This window comes from Hirundo rustica, chromosome 4 (assembly GCF_015227805.2).
Source record: "Hirundo rustica isolate bHirRus1 chromosome 4, bHirRus1.pri.v3, whole genome shotgun sequence".
NCBI classification, from domain to species: domain Eukaryota; kingdom Metazoa; phylum Chordata; class Aves; order Passeriformes; family Hirundinidae; genus Hirundo; species Hirundo rustica.
Window position 1 is genome coordinate 6,720,612 of NC_053453.1, and position 24,461 is coordinate 6,745,072.

Genomic DNA, 24,461 nt, shown 5'->3' on the forward strand with positions numbered 1-24,461 from the left:
ACCAAATGCAGACCTACTTCTCATTTATGTTGGGTCAGAAATGACCCTTTGCTGTTGCGATCATGGGTCCTCTAGAAATTCGTACAACAAATAGATAGAAGTAACGTGTTTGTTAAGAGGGTATTAATTGAGCTTCTAATTCAGTTGTCAGATGTTGCGGAGGTTGCATTGCAGGTTCAGTTATGGGGCACTGCAGTTCTCTCTGCAATGTGATTTGTGTGTTGGGATTCTGTTTCAAAAAGAGGAGGCGATTGGAGCAAAAAGCTCCCTATGGATGGACGATGCAAATAGTGAGCATGGAAGTTCTTCCAGGCCTGCCAGCAGAAATCTCCATCTTTGAATCCAGATTAACAGTTTCTTGAGCCTAGCAGGTCTCTGTTTCTCACAAGAACTGAGCACATCCCCTTTTTCGCTTTTTCAAACGCATCATGTGATGTCCATCCTCCTGTCTTTCACTCCGTGGCTAGCCTGGGCTGTAGGAGGCTTCCAGTAAGTGTGTGTGCCAGAGAAAACCCATGTCTTTGATGACATGACCCCAAAGACAGGGTCAGAGCAATGTGAGCTGCACCCTCCTGCAGAGTCAGCAGAGGATGCCAGTCTCTGGGGCAGAGAGCAGCACTGAACGCCAGCCAGGAGCGAGCAACACTCAGCACAGCACACGGCCTGGGAATGACAAGGGAGGGGGTGTTCACGGGTTTTGTTTCATGTGAAACATATAAAAGGTGCTGAGCACTGACAATCATCCCAGAACTTTCCTTCTTCGGACAGATATGTTAATTGCCAAGCTGAGTTTTTGTTAGCATTCTTTGATCCTTTGCTTTTTCGGTGCCCAAGCAAATGGGGACACTGGATTTCTTTCACTCAGATCACAGCTGATGAACTGCAGCAAGGTGATATTGAGTATGATTTCCTGTACCTAGCCAGAAGATAAAATTTCAAGGGTTCAAGTGCAGGTGAAGGGAAATCAGTGCCTTACACAACACTTTGCACTGAGAAAAAAGAAGGGTTAAATAAAGGCTTGTTTTCAGCTGAAATTAAAAAAGAATGTTATTGTTTCTTACCTTAAAACCCCGTCCTTTTATTTCCAACCCTGTTGCTGGGGTGATTTGGACAAGGGCTGTCTGATGACGAAGATAAGGATAGATGTGATGATGGGTCTGTGAGGTGATATATACTTTATTGTCAGGCTGGGTGCAGTGTGAAATCAATAAACCTCATCCTGGAAAAGGAAATTAATGCAGACATGGCTTGCTTTTGCAATATGATAGGTATGTCTTCACATCCTCACCTGATGGCCTCGAGCTGTTTGTGCTTGTCTGACTTGGATGGGAGGCAGTTATCCAAAATCTCAATAAATAACAAAAATCAGTGGTGACCTTTGTGAAATTTCAGAGTCATTATCAAACTGTTGAGAGAGGCAGCTGGGAAGTGACTTACAGGATCCTTTTTGTTCAACATGGCATATTAATTGGAGTTGGAATAAGCACACTTAGAAAGGCTCCAGCTCCAGCTGTCCATCTGAACGCAGCTTCAAAATATCTACAGACCCTAGTTCATCTATCCATATTCACTCTGGTCATAATTATAAATCATAGTAGTATCCCACTCCTACCAAATCTCACACGGATCAGTGGTTTTACTCACAAGCAGATTTGTAGATACCAAAGTCTGCTGGGGGAATAAAGTTTGTGAGTCTCTTCCTTTACTTTGCTCAGAGTTCTTTTATTAAAAATATTACAGATATTATAATAAAGTTCCTTGCTGTTTTCACACTTTGGTAGATTCCTCCAGCAATCTATCTCTAGCTATGTCAGTTAAAAACTCACAAAACTTAATCAAGTGGAAGTAGTTTGTTTTTCAAAGGAAGAAATTCTCCCTGAACTCCAGTGCATTATGAATTTTCCAGCCCTGGCAGATTGACAGAATGATATTTGAGTCACAGTGAGAAATGGAGTTGCATGGTTGGATGAAAGCAGTAAAAAACAATCAAGTGCCTTGCTGAGGATGTGGTGCTGCTACTCTGGCTGGCTCCGGCTCTCCAGGAATTACTATCCATTTTGCTGCATCAAATTAAGGAAGACACTTCGGAAAAAACACTGAGCAGAAAAGTCTCAACTCTGCATAGAATTCTGGCCTTCTTTGGTAGGTAATTTAGGCCAAAAAAATTCTTCTTCCAGTCTTTTGGTCTACTAGCTTGCAGTTTCTGGCTGGTATCACACAATCTGTACGGAATCAGCATACGCACACCCGGACCAAACCAAACCCAGTGCGTGGTTGTACCAGTGCTTGGTGTTTCTCTTGCTGATGCTTACAGCAGCAGAGATGGAATTAGTAAAGCCAGCAATGATAAAGGACACAGTTATTGCTCTTTGCAATCTCCTTGCTGCCACAAGGCAGGAATTGTGATCCCTTTTATCTGCTTTCACAGCCCTGACAAGTCTCACGCCTGCAGTGGTTCTCTGCAGATGTGTGCTTGTCCCGTAGCCTGTCCTGCCCTTGGGTGACCAGACGCTTGTCAGAGATAGGAAATACAAGTCATCAGGATTTGCCTTTCTTGGAGCACAGAATCTGCTTCCCAGTGCTGCCTGTGGCTTCATGAAGTGCTGCAGACAGGGGAGTTGGGCTGGAGTCATCATGTGCCGATAATTCTCATTTATAGCCTTTGTAGCAAGCTTTAATCTTTTCTAAACAGCTCTCTATGGCTCCAAAGGGACACATCTGAATAGCCCTAATAGGTTGTCATCATTTCACTAATGGGGGTTTATTGCCTGACTTATGGACAGACCTAATTCCACTTCTCATCACTGCCCTCCAGAAAGTGGAGGGCTGCTTCATCCTTCCCCCTGCCCATGTCCCTCTGCCAAGAGGGATCATTATGCTGGCCCCAGGAAGGACTTCAGATGAAGAACCAAATTCCCTTCCACTGTTTAACTAAGCAGAGGACTTTGACCTTCAAAGATTTTAGTAGAGATGGGCGGGAGGAGAATTAAAATCTTTCCATGACCAGATCGGTGCAGTATTCCTATTATTTTCTTCAGGACCACTCCAGAACCATATGAAAGCCATCTGCAATGTGATGTCCAGCTTCTCATTAGGAGCAGATACACAATGACAGGAGGCACAATGAGAGGCTAAAACTCTTTTTTAAAAGCTTTCTGGGTGGCTGCTGTACACAGAGATTCCACAGAGAGAGAGAGTAGACTGGACTCTTGAGGAAGTCTCCCTTGAAAATTTGCTCCCTCTTCCCTGCAGGTCACCAATAGCTGGAAATCTTTCACTGGCATCATTTCTAGCTACTGTTGTGTCTGTGGCTATTTTCTGTATTTTTTAAGAGCCTTGCAGAGGAAGAGACACCAACATTTTCTGGCATTAGGGAACAAAAATATTTTCAGGCTTCAGTTGCCAAAACTTCAATTCAGGGCTCCAAGAGAGCACATCTGCTGCAGGATGACTTAGTGCTGTGGCTAATACTGGACCAGTGAAGACACTCCTTTGCCTCAGACTTCTTTGTTGCTAACTCTCCAACTACCTACAAGAGAGGTTTTATCCCATTTCTCCGCAGACGCTTCAAGAAAGGTGTTGGCAGGTTGAGAACACGAGTTCTAGTTTCTATTGGCAATGATATGGGTGAGACGGGATGCTTTGCCTGGAATGGGTTAAAAAAACTTGGAAAATGCCCTATTTTGCAAGCTGTCAGTGGTGAACTGACGGGGAATCATGCTGCTCTTGGTATTGAATTATGCTAAAACCAGTGTGACTCATCAACCCCAAAGTTAAACATCCTGATACTGAGGCAAAATGTGGCAGATATGGTAAAAATTCCTTATCCAAAAAAGCTGAGCAGACACAGCTGGCCTGGTGACATATGACTGACAGTAAAACATTTTAAAGTATAAAAATTCAATCCCACCTTTAAACAGCAGGTTCTTCCAACATGCCCATCTTGGAGTGTGCATGGAGATTCTCCCCTGGGTGGGGACACCCCTCAAGGTTACTGCTCAAAGCTGAATAAAAGAGATTTGCCCACAGTTGTTGGTATGGGTAACATCAACCTCTATTTAATAACTGGGGTTTTTTGCTTGCTTTAATATGATAGCTTTGGTACATACACTATACCACACCAGTGGTTTTTAACTTCTTTACTGTGTAGCAAATAATCCTACTTCAGATATTTTATCTGATAATTTATCATAATAAATCATTCATTTTTCTGTAAATCTATCTGGTTTATCATCCTTAATCCTGAGGGACAAAGTTGTAAAAAATGTTGATCACACTTCTTAAATCTGTTAGATTTAAAACATTGTCTAAGCCTGGGGCTCAGATTGGATCCGGCACACCCAGAGTGAGTTCCATGAGGATTTTAGAGAGCGAGGGGAGACCTTTCCACACCTCACGGCTCAACAGGGCTTGTCTAATAAACTTTGTCTGAAGCTCCCACTCCACCCACAAATGGTGGAGCAAAACCCAGCTTAGTCCCTAAACTGAATCTTTGATTGCTCTTTACTTTAGAGGATGTGACTTATCCCTCAAGCTAAAGCTGGAACTACATTGCACTTCCAGTCAAGAAAAGACAAAAGGTGGGAACGCTGCAAACATGAGTAAATGGAAGGGCTGTGGGTGTTTGCCACTGTTTCAATGGCAGCACACTTCTCAGCAGGCACTAATTGACCCAGTTTTTCAGCATCATGTGACAGGCTAAATTACCCTGAAAAGAAAGTCCTGGCCTTACACCTTCTGCTGGAAGAGATGTCCTACATCAAGCCCACATCCTGGCCCGAGTTCACCGGGGGCTCTTACAAAAGCACAAACACATTAATGTTAAACAATGCTAATGCACATATGTTAACCCACCAGCGGGGATCAGCTCTCGGAAAGTGAATCCAGAGCACGAGCTGTAATTACCAAGTCTTGCCTACGCCTCTGATTATCCCAGCTCAAGCCATTCTCTCTGCTTCCAACTGTAATTTTCCCCCAGGTTTCCCAGATCTGTCTTTTGCAGCAAAAATGTGATAGGCTTTTAGCCTGTGGTAGAGGCAGGGGATTGGCTTGGGGAAGCTGCAGTTACTCTGCATCCGCCCTTGTGAGCCGAAATTGGTTTTGCTCCCAGTTCCACCACCCTGCAGTTTTAGTTCAGTGGTGTCATGTTTTTCTACTCGGTGTGCTGGGGAGTGCTGTGTTCGATTGCTGGAAAAGTGCATCTATTTTCTTTAATACCCCATCCACATAACACATGTATCAGTAAAGAATGCAATTTCACCACAAAATCTATGTGTTTCATTACGTGCTCCGTATGATCTATATATCATGAAATGTTGCCCTCTGTTTGCTACTTCATGTTACATTTCTCAGGAGGTTATCTTGACTTTCGTGTGGCTTCTATAGTAGATTTTTTTTTTATGTCCACATAACCTTTTAGGACATACATGGTTTTTGTTACATGTACAAAGAGAATTAGGTTCACATATTGCAGGTTTTATTAGTGCTCACAGAGAGGTCTCATTACCCTGAAAAAAACAGTAATACCTGCTTTAAGGCAAGACTTTATCTTTTCAATGGCCATAGAGTTTCCTATTGTCTGCAGAGTAATTTTTTTATTCTTTCTTTTTGGTACTAAAACAGGAAATGTGCAGTGAAAAAGTGGCCTGTTCTTTATTGACTTCACACACCCTTCTTCAAATCATTTCAAGGGAGGTAAACCATTGCAAAGGCAGACTTCACATCGATAGTGGGAGCAGCATCTGAGATAGACAGCAGTCCTGAGACTTTGCTGCTGAAAAATCAATTCTGGTCCATTGGAGTCAAGATCCTACAAAGGTATCAATGAGGGAAGCAACTGACCTATTTTCTCAGCACAGCTTTTCTAACATGACTAATTAATTGGCTCATGGACACCCTTAGAAATCACAGCCCTTTGTTTCCCTTTACCTCGTCCCACTTTCAGACTGTTGCACCACCACCACCAAAGTCACAACAGCTAAAATGGGAGCAGGGAAGTCTAAACTCCACAACACAGTCATGGGTGTGTTGGCCAAGGAGAGACACAATTTCCTTGGCACTGCATAAAGGTGTGGCCAAACCTGATTTCCTCTGCAGGCTGCTCTGTGCATTGAGTAACACCGTGCACTGGGTAATGAAAGGTGATTCCCACACCTAACCTGTGTGATAGTGGACAGACCCTTTTTACAAAGAGCCCACAAGCAATCTTTCTGTCTGACAGATGATTTCATGGAGCAAAACCAGTCTGGCTAGAGTGGGATTGCAATGTGGGAAACTGGCAAGGTGTTTGAATCCAGGATGTGTAGACATTTTGTATATTATTTCCATCCTGGTAGTTTTTGGAGATTTTTATTATTACCTGAGGTGAGAGCCCCACTGCATCAGCCACTTTGCTCACTTTGTAGTTACCAGACAGAGAAATTCGTCCAGGGGGCAATCCAGGCCTGGTGGAAGGTTAATTTCCTCCTGGAACTGTCTCAGCGGGGAGCAGATCTCAATGGCATTTAGTAAATGTCATTAATCATGTATAATTATTCTGATCCACTTTCCTCAAAGTCAGACATGGAACATGGGGTAAAATTAATGACCCAGAAAAGAAGTTTTCAGTATATGTCTTGTCAGCAAAGCGTGGAATCCATGTTATCTAATGCAGGCATCTACATTGCACCTGGATTTTAGGTACCGGTTCGGCTCTTATTCTAATCTAAGTGTCCATATACTCTTGATGAAGGGAAACCAAAACTCCTGGAATCAAGAAAAATGTTTGGCTCTTTGATCTCTGTCTCTCCACTTTCCTAGGCTTCCTAGCCCATGCAGGTTTTCTCTCTGGGCAACAGGATCAGGCTGTGGGATGAGTGATCTGAGCTGTGTTGTGCAATGTCTAATGACTAAAGCCAGATTCAAGAGGAAGGCTGTTTTTTTCCCATCTGAGGTGCCAGTTGTTTCTGCGCACTCAGGGACGCCATTTGTCGGGGGCTCCTTTTTAGGAGCTTAAATTCCCCGGCATTCAGGTGGTCTTAGAGTTCTGGCCTTCTGCAAAGCTCTGTGCCAAACGCAGGAAAAGACGGAGTCTTCAAGGTTACATGCTTCGTTTATTAGTTCTTATCTTACAATTTTCTCAGTGTCCAAAAGATGTTTGCCGCGGCTCGGACATCTGGTGACTCCCCCTGTCTCTGGGCTGTCCTTATCTTTTATACTAATTGCTACGTATTCTTTATTTACTATTTCTTACCAATGTCTATCACTATTACTAAAAAGGTCATCTTTACTCTGACCCAATCCTCACTAACTACTTTGTGCCAACATCACTGCAGAAATGGAGTGAGGGAACAAGAAGGAAGAAGAAAGAGACAACGCCCTAAATTCTCCATCTTACCCCATTCACTTCAATGCCAAGAATCCCAAACTCACTGTTTTTTCACCCTGTGATATTATAAACTACTATTTTTACACTCTTGTGGCCTGCAATGCTTCCTGCAGTGCAAGAAGCCTCTCCCATGGACTGAAATCAAATCCAGTGTCTCTCTGAGCTCTGGGCTCTAGGCTGGGGTCCCAGACCCCCCTGCCCAGGTCCCTGACCCTCCAGGGCAACCAAAGGAATGCCCTGGACTCCAACAGAAGGCAAAGCAGGTTTGATTCTCATCTATCCAAAACTTCTGACTTTCAGCAAGTCCTTTTTATCCCTTCTGCATCCCAGCCCCCTGCTAGCATAGTAGAAATTATATTTGTCAAATGCAAAGGATTGTTTTAGGATTGAAGAACTATTTGCGAGGTGTTCGAGCATCATTCTGAGAAGCTCCGCAAGGGTTGTATGGAAAAGTTCCTGCTTTCCAATGAAATGGAATTGTGGATTTAATTTTTAGTTGAGGCATAAATACACTGAATTTTATTTAATGAATGAAGAAGATGTGAAGAAATTCAAAACTGCTACACTGCACACTGAGAGCACATTTTTTAAAAAGATAGTAAGAGCGCATATGTGAAAAGGGGCAGGTTTGGATTAACCAAGTTATCCTCATTTTGCCATTTATTAACTCCTGGGCTCGGGGTTAAGCTTGCCTGCTCTGGTAAGTGGAAGAGCTTTTCCATGCATGTTAATAAGAAACACCATTTTTTTTCTCTTTCTTTGCATGAAACTTCTACCAATATGAATTGGACTCAGTGAAATAAACACAGGAAGGGAATGAGGAAGATAAAGAGGAAAGGGCAAGGACAAAACAAGAAGAAAGAGAAGGGGTAGGAATTCTGGTATTCAAATATTAACTTTCAGTCATGGAATTTAAAAACGGAACAGTATTTGCAGTGCCCTTGGCACAAACAGAGCTTGGCACCCCTCATCTTCCCTTGCCTTTCACCTGGTACCCTTCCTGCACAACCATGGAGACACTGATTTCTCCCAAGATGTTTCATGTTCATTTCATAGGAAACACCTTCTAGAGAAGATGGAGAAACAGATTAAGCACAGGATTAAGAACAGGATTCACATCTCCAGGATGATGCTTCCCTGCAGAAAGAGTTTAGCTCTTAAAAACATTCATAACCAAAATACTGCCAGCAATTGAAAGTTCATATTGCTGAAAATGCCTTTTGCACAAAGTTCCTATCATGTATTTACAAAACCTCTGCCCCTGCTAGATAATAAGAGACTACAAATTACAAATGAATGCAGCTGTATTTCATTATTAATTGTTACATGTTCCCAAGCTGTTCAGTCTCATGCTCTGCTGATCATGCCTGACCCACAAATGGAACTCTGCAGCACAATAAAATTTCACATACTCTCGGTGTCCTTTCTAATTAGTGGATGAGTCATGCCCTATATCTGCAGAGCAGAACTGCTCTTCCTTTTCTAAGAGCATCTATGGATCGGTGTGCAGATGTCAGTTCAGGCTGAATTGCACAACACAGTTTCAGCGAGGATCAGCACATTGGGGAGCTAAGTTTTATTACAATGCCGCCGGCACCTCCGCAAGTCTGGGTTTGGAGATGAAACCTTCAAAATCTGGTTTGGGATTTGATTTCATCTTGTTATGTTTGGTACTCTTGGGAGTCTTGGCTGAGCCCCAGCACAGGCTGACTCTGTGCTTGTCCTTTTGCTTGTGTGTAACAGTACAGCATCCTTGAGCTGGAGGGGGCTGCAGGGATGTTTTTTCTGGGGGTGCTGGGCAGGCACCACCACAAAATGGGTTGTGATGTACAAGGGCTGCTCCAGCTAAAGGGCTCTCTGCTGACAGCCAGGCTCGATCTGCAACTCAAAGGCTCCCTGCCAAGTAGCTCCACTGTTCAGGAAAAAGAAGAGGCTAGTTTAAATGGGGTCGTTAAGTCACTTGGCCAAACTCCTACCCCAGGCATTTATCCTATATGTCTCCTCCAATTCCACAGCACAATTGTTAATTGAGAGATGGATTTTGCCTGAGAGTAATGCAAATCTCACCACCCCGAGCTCTCTGAACCACAAGGGAATGTGTAAATCTCAAATGGTGATGGAGGCCAAAGTGACCCTTTTCCCATACCCTGGGGAATTGCCTCAATGCTCCTGGCACAGAGTTACCTCATAATGCATAAGAAGTCAGGGATCTCCCATTAAATTACTCCAGCAAAAGCCAAACTGCCTCCTGTAGCAAAGCCTTGCAGCTGGATCTCACCTGATAACAGGTGAGAAGGGCTGATGTGTATCTGACCATCTGGATGTCCTTCCTTCCTCCGCAGTGGCTGAATCGCCCTCTCAGCCCACCCATGGCTTGGAGGAGAGTGGCAAGGGCACAGCAGGAAGGGAAGATAGCCTTAGGTGATGGATTTACTTCAGCTTTATCTGAATTGCTGGACAACAGAAGCTAAATTTTCCAAGTTTTCCCAAGAAAGGGACAGTTCTTGAGAGCAACATCAGCTGAACAGAAACACCACCACTCCACTGGGTGACTGAATTTTACTGCTGGCCACTCCCCAAACCCCAAGCTCTGTGAGAGCTCATAGACCACCTTCTTCTGGGCAGAGGTCTAGGACTACCCAGTAGCTTCATTTTTTTGGCCAAATGGATGGCCTGCTCATTGCAAAACCTTCCTGCAACTTCAAAGAGCACAGCTGCTTTGCTCTGAAGTCACTTGAATCTATTATCCCTGGGTCATCCCATGAACGTAATTATCTCAGAAATACACACATTGGCATACTGAGAGGATGCAAAGAGAGAGGGAAATTAGGCTGTCTAGGATTCTAATGGCACTAGCATAAATTAAAATGTTATTTTTCTATCAGTCCTTTTCTTTCTGCATTATTTTTTTCTATTAGATGTCTTCTAAAATTAAATCTTAATTTAGTTGTGTTTCTCTCAGTTCAGTAAATTTCCCTGGTGGAATTACTATACTCATTATTATCAGTGAGTGTAGGCTGAAAGAATGAGAATGAAAGGAAAATACATATAATGCATGCATGAAACTGAGGTGAGCTCTCACACAAGGTTACCAAGTACTGTCCTCACAATGATGGGCCATAAAGAGAATCACAGAGTGGTTTGGGTTGGAAGAGATCTTAAAAATCATGTAGTTCCAACCCCCTGCCATGGGTAGAGACACTTTCCACTAGACCAGGTTGCTCAAAGCCCTGTCCAGCCTGGCCTGGAGCACAAATAGGGCACAAATCACAGAGTATCCTGTAGCCTGTGCAGTTTCTGTGGGTGCTGGCTGGACAGATGGGACAGCCAGGCATGGGGATCTTGCCATGGAAGGACAATATTTGGGGTCTCCACTCATCTGAGTCACTGTCTATCCTTGTTCCTCTCATCCCAGAACCTCCTGAGAATGGTCTGATTCATATAAATATAAATAAATGCCTTAGAAAGTCATCTCTGTATGACTTAGAGTTACATACAAGGAGTGACCCATATCAGTGCTGTCTGTGCCTCCTGCCAGTGAGAGATTCCAGTGGGGATTTTCTTACTGTCACCAGGGAAAAGGAAGAAAAGGAAAATCCATAAATGTTTTCAGATGACATGGGCTAAAATTCTTTACTAAGACAGCCACATAGGATGAGTACCCATTTTCTCAGTCTTACACAATTACAATTTCTTTGGTACCATCACAGGGAAATGGCTGGTTCCCTTAATGAAGAGGGACAAACAGACCAAAATTAGAGCTAATTACACTATGGTAGATCTAGAGCTGCAGTGATTCAGGTCTGCCAAATTTAAACAGGCAATTCTGAAAATATACGCCTGGAAGAAATCGTCTCTTGATGCTTCTGACAGGTAGAAAAAACCCAACCAAACCCTGCTGTCCTAACACCCCACTCATAAATTAGGTGCACCGGGTCACCAGGTTCAGCACATAGAAGCTCTGGAGGATGGATAATCCCCCCATAACTAATATCAATACTAATGTGTTAACACCACAATAATTCTACAAAGATTGGGGAAATGTGCAGAATTTGGTATAAATTCGGAAGATCCTTTCAAAAATACCTCAATAAAATAACTTGGAATCCACTCCCCAAGGCTACAGGACAGAACAAGTAGCCACAGCTGCCTTCTTCTGATAATTGGTAGCAGTTAATGAGGCAAGTCCACTAATAAGCCCATCATTTCCCGCTTTAACATTTTTGTACAGCATCAAAGGGATGAAAAAACAGCTCAGGTGCTTCTCCCTGCCCCAAAGGACCTTCTACTCTCAGTTCTGGTTGAAGGAGTGATTTTGTCCAGGGAAGGCTTGCATGGACCCACTGCTGCAGTTGCAAATCAATCAGACTCCTATCTAAAGGCTAAAGGGGGTCGAAATTAATTTCCCTTTTATGAGAAAAGGTTGACACAAGCCCCTCATTTTTCTAACGAAATAATAACTCTGCCACATCCCGCCAGGAGCTGTGAGGCACAATAGGCATTTAAAGGTACTTAGTTATTCTGGCAGCCAGAACCTTCTGTACATGAGAGCATCACATGGAGTGAGTTTTGAAAGTCCCAGGAACTTTCTCCCACCCACCAGGTGGTCACTGCACCTCTGAAGGGTCTCACTTCCATACCAGCCCCTCCACATGTCAGAAAGCTGCTTTTCCCTTGCTTTTCTCTTCCAAGTTAACCAAGAGCAGCTCCCTCTGCCTCTCTATATCCTAACCATCCTCGTGTCCCTCTATTTGGCCCTCTCCAGTTTATAAATGCTTTCTTTGGTGTAGAAATACAGGGCTCCTACAGCCAGCCCAGATGTCACACAACTGTGTGCCTAGAGGTAGTTTAAGTTATTTCATCAGCTTCTGACTGTATTAGCTATATATGTGTCTATTTTAATCTTCTTAAGGCATGTAATTTGGACACCTGGCTTTACAGATGGTCAGACAGTAAAAATATAAAAATATTCTTGGTGCATCTGTTTAAACACTTGCAAAATGGCATCTCCTTAAAACTTATAGCCTATGCAGTTAATTGCTAATATCCCAAAGGTATAATAATTTCCAAAGGCTCCACACAGTCAGGGGTTCCACTTTCTTTGTGCTGCACTTCCCTGCAGGAGAAAACTAAAGTATCTCAAAGGGCTCAGCCAAAACAGTTTGCAAACTGGGCTACACAAATTGCAGGAGAAGACACAGAAGAGGGAAATGGAAGATGTTGTTCACAGAAATTGTCTGCTGAAGACCCAGAGATAAGACTCACAGGTCGCTCTTCTGTAGGCCTCCCCTTTTCCTTTTGCCCATCAACGTTGGGTCATCTGGAATGAAATTCACAGAAGGCCTCTGGCGTCTTCAGCTTTTGCAAGAATTATGAAACATGAAGCAGCCAATTTCTGATTTAATTCATTTTCATTCTCTCCCTCATGTATGTTTCTGCTGTGGATTCCTTTCCAGTACTGTGTTTGTGCAAGGGCCAATGCTGAGCACCATAATGCTCCCCTAAACCCCTGTATTTTGAAATTAATGGGGAAAACACGTTCCTGGGTTAATTTTATACTCATAAATAAAGGCAATATTGCTGACCTTCAAAACTATACTTCCCTATTGGAACAGCAAACTGTGATGCTGAAAGGGATTTCAGAACTCAGCAGGAAAGTATCAGCACCAAAAGCCACCAAGTGGACGTGTGGCACTCGTAGGAACACAGGGCAAAGGGACCCCTTGACTCAAGCTGAAGACAGACTTTGCTCCGATGGGCAACGGTGCCCCATAATCTCATTCAAAGGTTTGAAATTTTTCTCTCTCTTCCTTTATTTTTTCTGTATTTGGCAACCAGCTTAGACGAAGGAAAGAAGAGTGCAGAAGCCAGAGCCTCACACAGGATCCCTGTGTATCTGTAGCAGGACTGTGCAGCTCTCTCCCGTGCCTGTCTGGATGATAAACCAGTCAGTTGTCCCTTGGCATATTCAAGGAGCCTGCTATTTATAGCACAGTAGTCCCCCCATCCCCTCTTCACATAATCTCTTCATCCCCTGAGGAAGTCTGACATATTTAATCTGAACACTTTTCCATACAGGGGAGTGTTCAAATGCAGATGGCTGCTCAGATGTACATGGTCTGCTGGTGTTCCAAGGGTGTGAGTTAATAATTTTCCTACATCTCCTGACATTCATTCTTCTTCTACACAGATCCCACTGACTGTAGTTACTGCTGCCCCTCCATGGTGAATTTTCCTGTCTCCTTGTACCAGGAGCCCAGCAGTAATTAGAAAATCAGCTTTAAACAGTGGCAGCTCTTACAAATAAGTGTTAGGTTGGGAGAGACGTCCTCAGCCTGCTGTATTTTAATAACCCTCTGTCCTAGCTGTGGCACCTGCTATTGAGATTCAACCAGTTTAATGGGAAAGCAAAACCACAGGCAGAATGAGGAGGGACCAGAGAAACAAATCTCTTTAATGTATAAAATAAAGCTTTTGATATTGTGACACCAAATGGATTATCCAGGAGAATGTGCTGAAAGGAAACAAGCATCTCCCCATTCAATATTTATATATCCCTAGATAACAGCCTTCATTGAGATGGATTTGTCAGAGTTACAGTACTGAGCATCCTTTTATGGTTAGTTTCTCAATTTTATGCCTAACAATAAATGGCAGCAGTGTTTTCTATTAGAAATAGAACAACAGCTGGATTTGGCAGGAAGTTCAAAACCTGATTCCAAAAATGGCAGCAATTTATGAAGCTTTGACAAAAATACATAAATGCAATAAGAAAACATTGATTCTTCTGACTTCCGCTTCGCAGATTTGACACGTGCACTTATGGCTCAATATAAACGAATAACAACAACAGTAAAAATGATTCATTTCCTTAACTCCTTTCAGACTTCACCTATGAAACTCTGCATGGCGTTTTCTTACCTCCATTACTGTTCAAATTCCCTCACATTAATCTTTCTTTTAATACTCCTGCTTATATTGCAACATCTCCAGAGGTTGCAGCAGCTTAAGGCTTCGCTGTAAAAAAATGGGACCTATTTGTTTGGTTGCCAACAGATACAATCCCAGACTGGAGAGCCAATGACCTCATAACAGGTGAGACAGAAGTAGTCAAACATATACAGCATACGAACATCTCCTACTGTCTGTTGTATTCTGCTTTAATCCCTCATTTCTCTCTTTTATTCATCATTCCATGGATGGATGGGGCGTCTTCCCATTATCTGTGTACAAGACCTGTATCAGCACAATTCAGACCTTATCTTAGAGCAGAGCTCTTTGGGAAGCTCCTCATTGCCAGCTCACCAGAGGGAGACTTCCCCCTGACAGAAGTGTTAAATCTTAAATTTGGATCCATCCTGAGCATCCACCCAGGCACAGCTCATGAGGCTGGCATCAATCTTGTCGTCACAGCTTCACCTGGACAAGAATCTGTTTGCTCCACAGATGAGATGTGAGATAATATCGACCAGACCTGCTGACAAGAATCTCTGCTTTTTTGTACCAACAGTTTGCTTTGAATTAAAATTTTGGAGTTACAGGAGTTTGCATTATTTTTTCAGTATTTTTCCAGTGAGGTTTAAAACACTTTACCCTGAGTGAGAACTTCTGATCAGTTGAAGAAAAATGAGTTTCCACACTTCTCCAGATCAAAGGAGGAAGCTCAATGCAGTGAGTTTATGCACAGAAGCCAAATCAAGGAGATATAATTTGAACTCCTGGTCTTTTTATTTATTTATTTATTTTAATCCTCATAATTCTTAGGCCTCTTTGATGCTTCTGTAAGGGCATAGATGTTACAGCATGAGAGTTCAGATTCTTGGTCTGGAAATCAAAAGGACTTTAGAAAAACTGGGGTTTGCCATGACTTGTGTTGAGTTGAAGACTGCACAGAAACAATGGCCCATTGGATGTTCTTGATCAGTGCTGAAACTGGGGAAGTCCATAGACATTCCCAAGAGAATTAATTAAAAAGAGGCCAAAGAGCCCTTTTCCAACCACAGCTAAAGGCTTGAGAATAAAGTCTTGTCTTTTTTAACAAGAAATTATACTCTTAAAACTTTCATTTTATTAAAAAGTCTTTCAAATACTGGAAAATTGGCATAAAAGAATGAGTAAATTAAATGCCTAAGAGGAGAGAAGATTTTTAGTTTTTTTTAAAACTACCAATATAATGAATATAATTGCCACCAGGCTCAAGATTTCTGCCTTGTTTTGATGTGTGATTCCATTAATTATCTTTTATACACCTCGGGGGGAAATTACTCAGAAAAAGCCTTTGATGGAATGACATTGTATCCCTACTTTTTCAATAAATGTTGAAAAAAAGTTTATAATATGCATCAGAGATGGCTGAGTCACCATCCAAAATCAAAGTACTTTCTTAATACATGAAGTTGCAAAAATAAAAGGTGTTTTTTTGATGACAGGCATGACAAAAGTACTTCAAGATTTTTTTATATACGTGTAGAGAAGTGAACTAGGGGGGAAAATCCGGGTCACTTGTTTCCTTTATGAATTACGTTCACCTACTGTAGAATGTCACTGCCAAGCCTGAGGTGACTGATGCCTTAAGTTTTAGCTTTCATATTTTCAGATTCTGTGCTGCCTGGGGGTGCTGTTCTGAGCTCACATTTAGTGTCAGTCAGCTCTCTTCACAGAGCAGGGAGACAAAACAAATCCTTTCCTACTGAAGACCAAGGACAATTTTCAGGCCCAAAAGCACAAACAATGGTGGACTGAAGGGAGAAGCAAGAAGGATGGGACCTCAAAACCTGAAGCTGTAATTGGACAATTAAACCCCAATATGCAAATGGACCAAAACTGACAAAAGTTGTGACCGTTGCCCATTTTGTGACCATTTTAAGTCCACCTTGGCTGTAGCCCTGGTCAGGTCCTTGTCCTGCTCAAGGCGCACCCTGAAGCCTTTCAATAAATATTTACTTTATTCTCTAGCTCTGGCCAGTCTCTGTTCCAGGTCAACCTTCCCAAAGCATCATGACAGCTGTGCCACGTCTTGTCCTCTTTGCTGATGTCCGTGTTTGCTCACTGCTCGCTGTTCCCAGGGAAGAGAGGAGGAAACAGGAGCCCAGCTTTGCATGAAACTGGATCCAGATTCATGGATACTTTGGATTCAGTCCGAGGTTGTCCTCCTCCATTTCAGAGCCAGTCTATCGATTCCAGGCAGGGCCTGGGTATTACTTGTAAAGTGCTTTGAGCTCCTCCGAGTGAAACTGCTCCTGGAGTGCATAAAATTATTGCACTGACTTTTGCGGGCAGATGAGAGTGAAAATCCATGTTTTAAGCTATGATTTTAGAAAGGGGGAGAGAGAGAACAACAAGCATCTGACAGCTATGTTAATCACACAACTTGCAGCAACAGGGGTTTTTTCAATGCATCAGGTCTTTGTGTATATTCCTGCTGGATCAGTCTACTCATTGATATTCTGGAAGGGCTCTACAGGAATTCAACTCATATTTCTTCCATCAACACGTTTTTTCAGCAACTTCTTAGCGTGTCTGACGTATTATGATTATGTTGTGGAATCAAAAATGTATCAGGAGTGAGACATACACTTCTGACACTTGCCATGTAAACTGAAGGTATTTTACTCTCATGGGAATCCAAGCATCCTTTTGAGAAATGTCATTCTTAAAAAAGAGAACCCTCTACCTTCCCTACCAAGTCTTTTAAATATCAAATATAGCACTTAAACATGTAATTAGTTTCCTCTCAGTGCCAGTAGCTCATATAATCCTTCTTTTGATTAGAAAAATGTTTTATTTTGCTATGGTAATGGGGTTTGCAGTGCTGCAAATATGAACACAATAAAATCTTGTTTCCATTCAGTTCTATTTCCATATCCCCACTTTCTACAGAGCTGAACCCCAGGAAGACCATGGACTTTTCCTCTATCAATTTGTATGGGGAAATAAAGGTTTTAAAGCAAATTTGCTCTGTGCTTTTCATGGAAATAAAATGACTTTTTCTTAGAACTTAGTGAATTTCCTACTGAAAAACCTGTATGTTATCAACATGCCCTCACAGATTAGCGAGCTGCAGGGATGGAAGCTGGAGTTAAATGTGATTACCTGGGTAAAATCTCTTTATAGAAATGCTGAATATACTGGCTTTATAATGCAGTAGCATCTTCATAAATCCAAGATATTTTTAAGATAGGCTTCCTTTGCTACAAGATCTGGTTTAGATCTTGCTAATGTCTGGTGAATATAGATTTTTGTGCAGCTTGAAGAAATGTCTTTGGCTTGCTCAGAGAAAAAAATGTCAGTGCTTCAGGCTCAGCTTGAACAAAATTTCCTTTGTGATGGGGTCCTTCCTCCCTGGAGAAGGCTGTGCACAGGGACTTTCAAAGGCAAGCTGGATGGAGGAGGCTGGACCTGTGTCAGCTGGAGAGATGGCTGAGCTTAGCAGCTGAGCTTAAACTGAAGGCTCAGGCTTCCACTAAGCCCAGGTTTAGCAGGTTCAGGGAGTCAATAATCCCCAGAGAGCTGTACCTGTGCCAGTGCATCATTTCCCCACCTGCGTATTTGGGCTGGAGCCCTTCCTCTGAGTGATAAAACCTTGGAGCTGATAAAAGTCTCCATAGGCTCCTGCAGCAATGAGGGATAACATTCTTTAAAGCCATCTGCCAAAAGGGATGCTGTATATTTTTTACAACAGATAATGCTGGATATTTAAGAGAGGAGACAGGAAACTGAGCGTTCCTTACCTCCACAGGGCCCCAAACCACCAGCAGCACAGGCACTTGCAAGTGTCTCAGTGCCTCTGGGGCATCATGTCTACTAGCCCAGGATGGATGGGTTTGCCATGGATCCATCCAGCTTGTTTTCAAACCCACTTTAACTCTGGATTCCCTAATAGCTTTTGCAACTCTCACAGTTTTGGTGGTGTTTTGACAATACTTATTTCCATTGCTCATTTAGGATATTCTTCTTATTCACTTTGGAGGTGGCCCCTGAGTGCTGTGCAATAAAAGCTTAAGGTGGATGAAGGAGTCAAGGCCAAAGGAGAGTTTTCCATGGAAGAGGACAAGGGTAGGACACTGAGTACTTTCCCCAGACCCAGAAATATGAATAAAGGCTTTATGACTCTGATTCAGTGCTTTTGTATTATCCAGTTTTTAGGGAATTTTTCTTCCATCAACTTGTCAAATATCTCTTTGAACCCTTGAAAATTTTCAAGATCATCCTGTGGCAAGGAGTCTGATAATTTAGATCTGTGCTGTGTGAAAAAACAGTGTAATCCCTCCAGTGCATTTTGCTCACTCTTACTGTCGTGGTTTTTTGTGTGTCCTTCAGCTTGCTTTCAAAAGCCTGGAACCTGCAGGTCTCTTTTGGTGTAATGCTCATCACCCAAAGAGAAAACAGCTCAGGCACCTTCTTCTTTCCACTGGGACACTACAGCTTTGCTCACCCCTCTGCCCCCACAGTCACCTCTCTTCCAGCTAAGAACACTCAGTTATCCTGTACCTTAAACACACCCAAAAACCTCTGACACACCTGTGGTGGATGACTTCCCTCTACAAGTGTTATGCCTATTCCCTTTATATATTGATATTTTTGTCCACTGATCATTTTATATTATAGCTTTAAATTATTTTCCTGGTGTGGAAGTCAACTGCTCTCATCAGATACACTAGCAAACAAACATGTTTGCACTGGTATAGCAAATAGTAATTTCAGTCCAAATAATAGTTCTCTAGATTCCCTCGAGTCCTTTTTAATGTAGAACTGATTTTTAACAGAATTTCTCTGCTGATATCACTGCTGTAGCCAGCGATAGGTTACACACCACTGCAGGTACTTCAGCAATTTGCTACTGGATTTCCTTTAAACTGAAAACATCCTTTGGCTCTCTTCCATCCACATACCCTTCAGAAGCACTGAAAACCAGGAATTTAGGGCTCACTGAAGGTGAGCCTGTGCACATTGCAGGGTCCCTTCTGGTTCTAGACAGAATCAGTGGTGGTGGCAGAGCTTGTGTGTCCTCCAAAAGGAGCCCAACCAACCTAAGCACAGCAAACCGAGGATGAAAACCAATGCAAATCCTGCATGGGGGCTGCTGCTGGGGGATTCACTTCCAAATCTCACCAAGGCTTGGAAGCAAATGGCTACTGAAGTTGAAGCTTTAGACTACATGTTTCTGGAAGAAGAGTTTCAACATACCAAAGCAAAGCTCTGATCCTTGCTGGGTCTCTCAATGCTACTCTGGTACACTTTAGAATCTTGACAATACCCCTGTGTCCTTTGGAAACAATGCACGTGTCCAGTTTTGATTCTGTTTATGTAAACTAAAATAGGAATAACTCAATTCCCAGGCCCCAAAGAGGGCTACTGGATCCCCATCCATGAGGCTGGAGGTTTAGGAGATTTCTTAAACTGCTTATAGAGACATTCCAAAGCTCCTGCCTTTCAACAAGCCGTTGCACAACATCTCCTTTATCTTGCCCAGCGCAGTGTGAGTCCACAGGGTGTCTGTGTCTCCCTTGTCCTCCCTGTCTGGTGTGTGGCCGCTCCTTTGTTGGCAATGGTCGCTGCCTGGAGAAATGGCTTTGGAAAGGAAGCTGGAGAGACAGCAGGGCACAGCCCTGTCTCCCTGCCCGGCAGCACAGCCTGGTCCGCAGCCCTGGGAGGAGTCAGAAGCTCCAGCTCCCTTCTCAGCTTTGTTCTTCACCAGGGCCTGTGTTCCTGCAGCTGTGGCCATCTGGGTGGCCCTGAGCTCCCTGCGCTGTGGAGGGAGAGCTGGGCTCAGCCCACGGGCCAGGATGAGCCCAGGGGTGGATGTCAGGAGTTTCCTGTTCCTCTCTTTTGACCAGGCAGGAGGCATGGGGCAGCAGATCAGTTCCAGACTCTGGAAACCCAAACAGGAATATGAATGGAAGCAGGCTTTTTTTCAGATCTTTTTTGTCCCTACAGATGGGGATGTTTATAGACAGACTAAACAGAGCTGCAGTTTCCTCAGGGGGCATCCTGGGAAGAGGGACATGTGTGCCACCATCTACCACTAAACCCTTCACACTGGGGGCAGTGGGATACAGCTCTGAAGGGCTGTATTTGGCCCCTTTAGCCACTGGATTAAACCCCATTTGTTACCTTTGCAATCACCCGTGGCTGCAGCCAGCAAGGCAGGGTACCACGAGCCTCACTCATCTCTCTGCATAGGAAATAATTAGATCTGCACAAGTGAAAAAAGATCAGATTGGGTTATACCACCAACCCTGCACTCTCCTAATTTAAAGTGTCCAATTTCTTCCAAACTAATGTTCCAAATCTTTGTTTGATATGAAGTGTGTGGGAGCCAGATATTCACACGTCCATCCCTGTGTCTCTCCACCTCAAGAAAATCAGTCTCTGTGTGTATCAGACACTTGGATACTGTCTGGGGTCACAAAGATGCCACACACTGACCCCTCCGTCTCCTTTGGAGAAATGCCCTGATCAGGGGCCAGTCCTGACCATCACACAAGGACAAAGCAGCTCTGCTGCCTCCTTCAGACCTGACACCACACCAGTGTCCTGCCACGAGCAAGACATTTGCAGATGACAAATAGGTGAGGGGAAAAGGGAGCTTAATGAGGGGAGGAGGTGTGTGGGGGAAGAAAGACAGCAGCAGTGCTCATTAGAGACCCAGGGAAACGATGCCTTTCAGACCTGCTTCGCTCCCTTTTGCTCCCTCCATTCTTCAGACAGACGAGAAACCCACGGCGCAGGCAGCGCGGGCGTGCTTCCTCAATTATTAATGGGAGATGCTTTGTTTTATTTAATGCCACGGGTTTGATTAGTTTGTTCTCTAGGGATACACTTTTTCTTCTCCCCTCCCTCATCTCCCTGTTTCCTCCTCCTTTCTTTGATCTACCTCCAATCCATTTTTCCCCCCCCCACGGGAATGATGCCGCTTTTGCCACCAGGCGCTTTGCTCACCTGGGCTCAGGTGAGTCAGGCAGGCACAAAGGGCCCCACTCTGCCAGAGCCCCTTCTTGGGAGAGAGTGAGCCTTGCTAGGAAATAAGGAGAACTGGCAGCTCTGATGATCCGAAGCCGAGAAACATATGCCTGAGCTGCCTCTTTCATCTCTGTAATTGGTTTTTTTCTACTCCTGTCAATTAGGGCCTTTTTCCTCTTCCTCCTGCCCCGGTGAGTCTCCTTTCTCAGTGTGAGTGTTGGAATGGCTGATCACAGGGGTGGCCCTGGGGTAACTGGCACCAGGGTGATGCACAGAGGTGGGTTTGTACAGCATCACGGGATCCTGCTGCAAAATCCTACAGTTACTTTGACACAAGAGGGAGGACTATTTCTGCCAGAGGAAAACGACACCTCTGGGCTCAGGGAAGTGCAGATCTTCTTTCTTCTTATCTCCAGAACAGCCTGGGTGCTACAAAGACAAGGCAATGGTTATTTTTTTCCTGCTTCCACTTCCAGCTGTGAAGATATTTCCAGCGGAGCATTTACTCTTAGCTACAGCAAAGCCCACTGCTCCTGCTCCAATGGTCAGAGACTGACCTGAAGTAGGCAGCACCAGTTCTGGGAGAGCAGTGTCTGCAGGGGCTGACTCCCTACCTCCCCTCGATTTGACCTTGCACCTTTTCTCAAGCCCTGACCCAGCTCTGGACACCTGGGGCCATGAGGCTGCAGACAGCAGGCCAGAGCCAGGGAAGTCTGCTGTAATCCAGCCTGTCTCCTAGTGGGAAAATGTCAAACTCAGCAGCTCAGGAGCTGGTGAAAAAGGTGAGGGCTAAGTTTTAAATTCTGCCAAATAATGATTAGCTCATCTCGTTGTTCTGCAGGACAAAACCTTCATGGTTTTTATTTCCAGCACAAAGAGCAGCCCCTTTCAAAGGGGAATGCAAGGCTGGGAACTTCAGCTGTCGGGCTGGGGGCAGTGACTGTGTGTCAGCTGTCACCCCCATGGTCACCAGCACAGTCACCAGTCTGCACGAGCTGGAAAACATTGAGAATTTTTTCCATGAAATGGATTTGAAGATAATTATGTCCCATAAAAGAAAAAGAGGAAAAAACTATTAATTTGGAAAATACTTTGAATTTCATGTTGCTTAAGACCACCTTCCCCCCCTCCTGCCATTTTTATTGTAAAGGTAAAGTGAAAAAAAAAAAAAAAAATTTAGTTTTTCTTGGCAACTGCAACACAATATTAAAAAAGGGTTACTTGAACATCAGTGTATGCAAAAATTCCAGTTAGAAATACAGCTGCAGAAAGCTGATAAAACCCTTGCTTCCTCTTGCTCTCTCCTTGTACTTTTTGATCCAGTGTTTGGAATTCTGTTCAAAATACCTGATATTCTGTGATTCAGGGTAGATGTAACCAGAGTCCATCCTGGACTCTGCATTTCATACCTGTTTGCAGACACCGATCCAGCTGCATCCAAACCCTCTGCATCCTTCCAATTGGAAGGATACTGATTTTCCAGAGAATCTGTGTTACTACAGATTACAGACACTGCATCTTGAACTCTCCTCTCTTAAATATACAGTGGAGTTGCAAATTAGACTTAAAAGATTGGGTTTTGTGTATATATATACACACACACACACACACATATATATATATATATATATATATATATATAAAGAATCTTCATGAATTTTCCTGCCAGGCTGTTCCCAAGAGGGACACAGGGTAGGTGGCTGTGCATGTCTGTGCATGCATGAACATGAGCCGCATGATCTTTATCCTCCACCAGTTTTTCACCTCAAAAAAAATACTGCAGTGACCAGAGTACTGTCGTATTTCTTACAATACTCACCTTTGCACAACCAAATAGGTTTATCTGAGCAGCTGCCAGCAGCAGACATCTGGGGGTAGTTATACATCAGCCTCGCTGTTTAAAAAAGAAATAAAATGCGGTCAGATTCAGAGAAGACAAATTATTTCACAAGCCCCAACACCAATTAAATGTGCATTTCATTGTTGTGTGATGTATTGCGGGTGTCTGAGGAGCCTGTTGCTGGCTGTCTCCTGTCTGTGCATGTGATTCCACGGATCTGCTCCCTGGCAGAAGCAGAAGAGGAGCACAGGTCCCTCCCCAGAGCTCTGCTCCCAGCACACCTGCAGGGATGTGATGGTCTCCCAGCCGTTCATGGGCCCTGTGAAGAGGAAGCACCATTTGGAGGGCGTGGCAAAGGGGCTTCCCAGGATCAAGCATTGGAGTAATTAATGCTCCTCAAGAGTGAGCTCCAAGGAGTCTGTGACTGGGAATGGAGATGCACTGATGTGTCTGCTTAATCAGGGCAGAGTAATGAACAGACCCACAGAGTCTGCATGGACCAAATCCCACTTGGATGCTGTGACTGAAATTACACCTGACTCTGCTGAATATTGAGGAATTATTCTAATTTAAGACAAAGTGCCCTCCCTGCAGGGGACTGACACCTCTCCAAATCTCATGGGAGCAGGTGAAAACGAGAGAAGCAAACTGAATACCACACCTGAGGTTTTCCTATGACACACAGCATACAGTTAAGATAAAATCTTTAAAGCTATATCAAGGTAAATATGTTGCTGTTCTTGCTGGCCACTCTTTCTAGCCACCAGGATCCCAAAGAGCAAGCCATAAAATCAGCTTTTAACCTGGACCTCTGTATCTGTCAGAGGACAGTGGCTTGAATAATAAGCTCAGCCTTAAAGCTCTAGCTGGTCTGATGCTGCCAACCCCATTCATCACAAAGTGATGATCTGCTTAATTGTTTTTGAAGAATCGGCAACAAAACAGGCAATGTCATTTTAAAATTTAGCCCTGAGTTCTCTTTAATAATGAATGAGGGCATAATTTTAAGTTTTGGGGCTTTTAATCATTTACACTTTTTAAAACAAATACAGTATTTGGATCATGCTTTGCATTTGCTGCTCCTCCCAAGCTTTCTCATTTATTTCCTCTTTTTCCATCATCTCAATTGCCACAGAAAGTGGATAAATGCCAGCGAAGACAGACGCAGCTTAGACATCTCTGAATGCCCAGGAGGAAGGCAGATCCCTGGGGGAAGGAGCCTGAGTTCAATGCAAATTTCAGGTGAAGCAGAGGAGGGACCAGCACCTGCCTCTTTCACACTCGAGAGAATGA

General features: G+C 43.6%; 1 long non-coding RNA gene across 1 annotated transcript; it reads right to left on the minus strand.

Moving 5' to 3' along the window:
* Nucleotides 1–21,109: 21,109 nt before the first annotated feature.
* Nucleotides 21,110–23,573, minus strand: LOC120752130 (uncharacterized). The gene is made up of 3 exons (XR_005700602.1): nt 23,450–23,573; nt 23,148–23,222; nt 21,110–21,757 (listed from the first exon to the last, which is right to left on the minus strand). It is a non-coding gene; the product is annotated as an uncharacterized LOC120752130 (long non-coding RNA).
* Between the last annotated feature and the right edge of the window lie 888 nt (nt 23,574–24,461).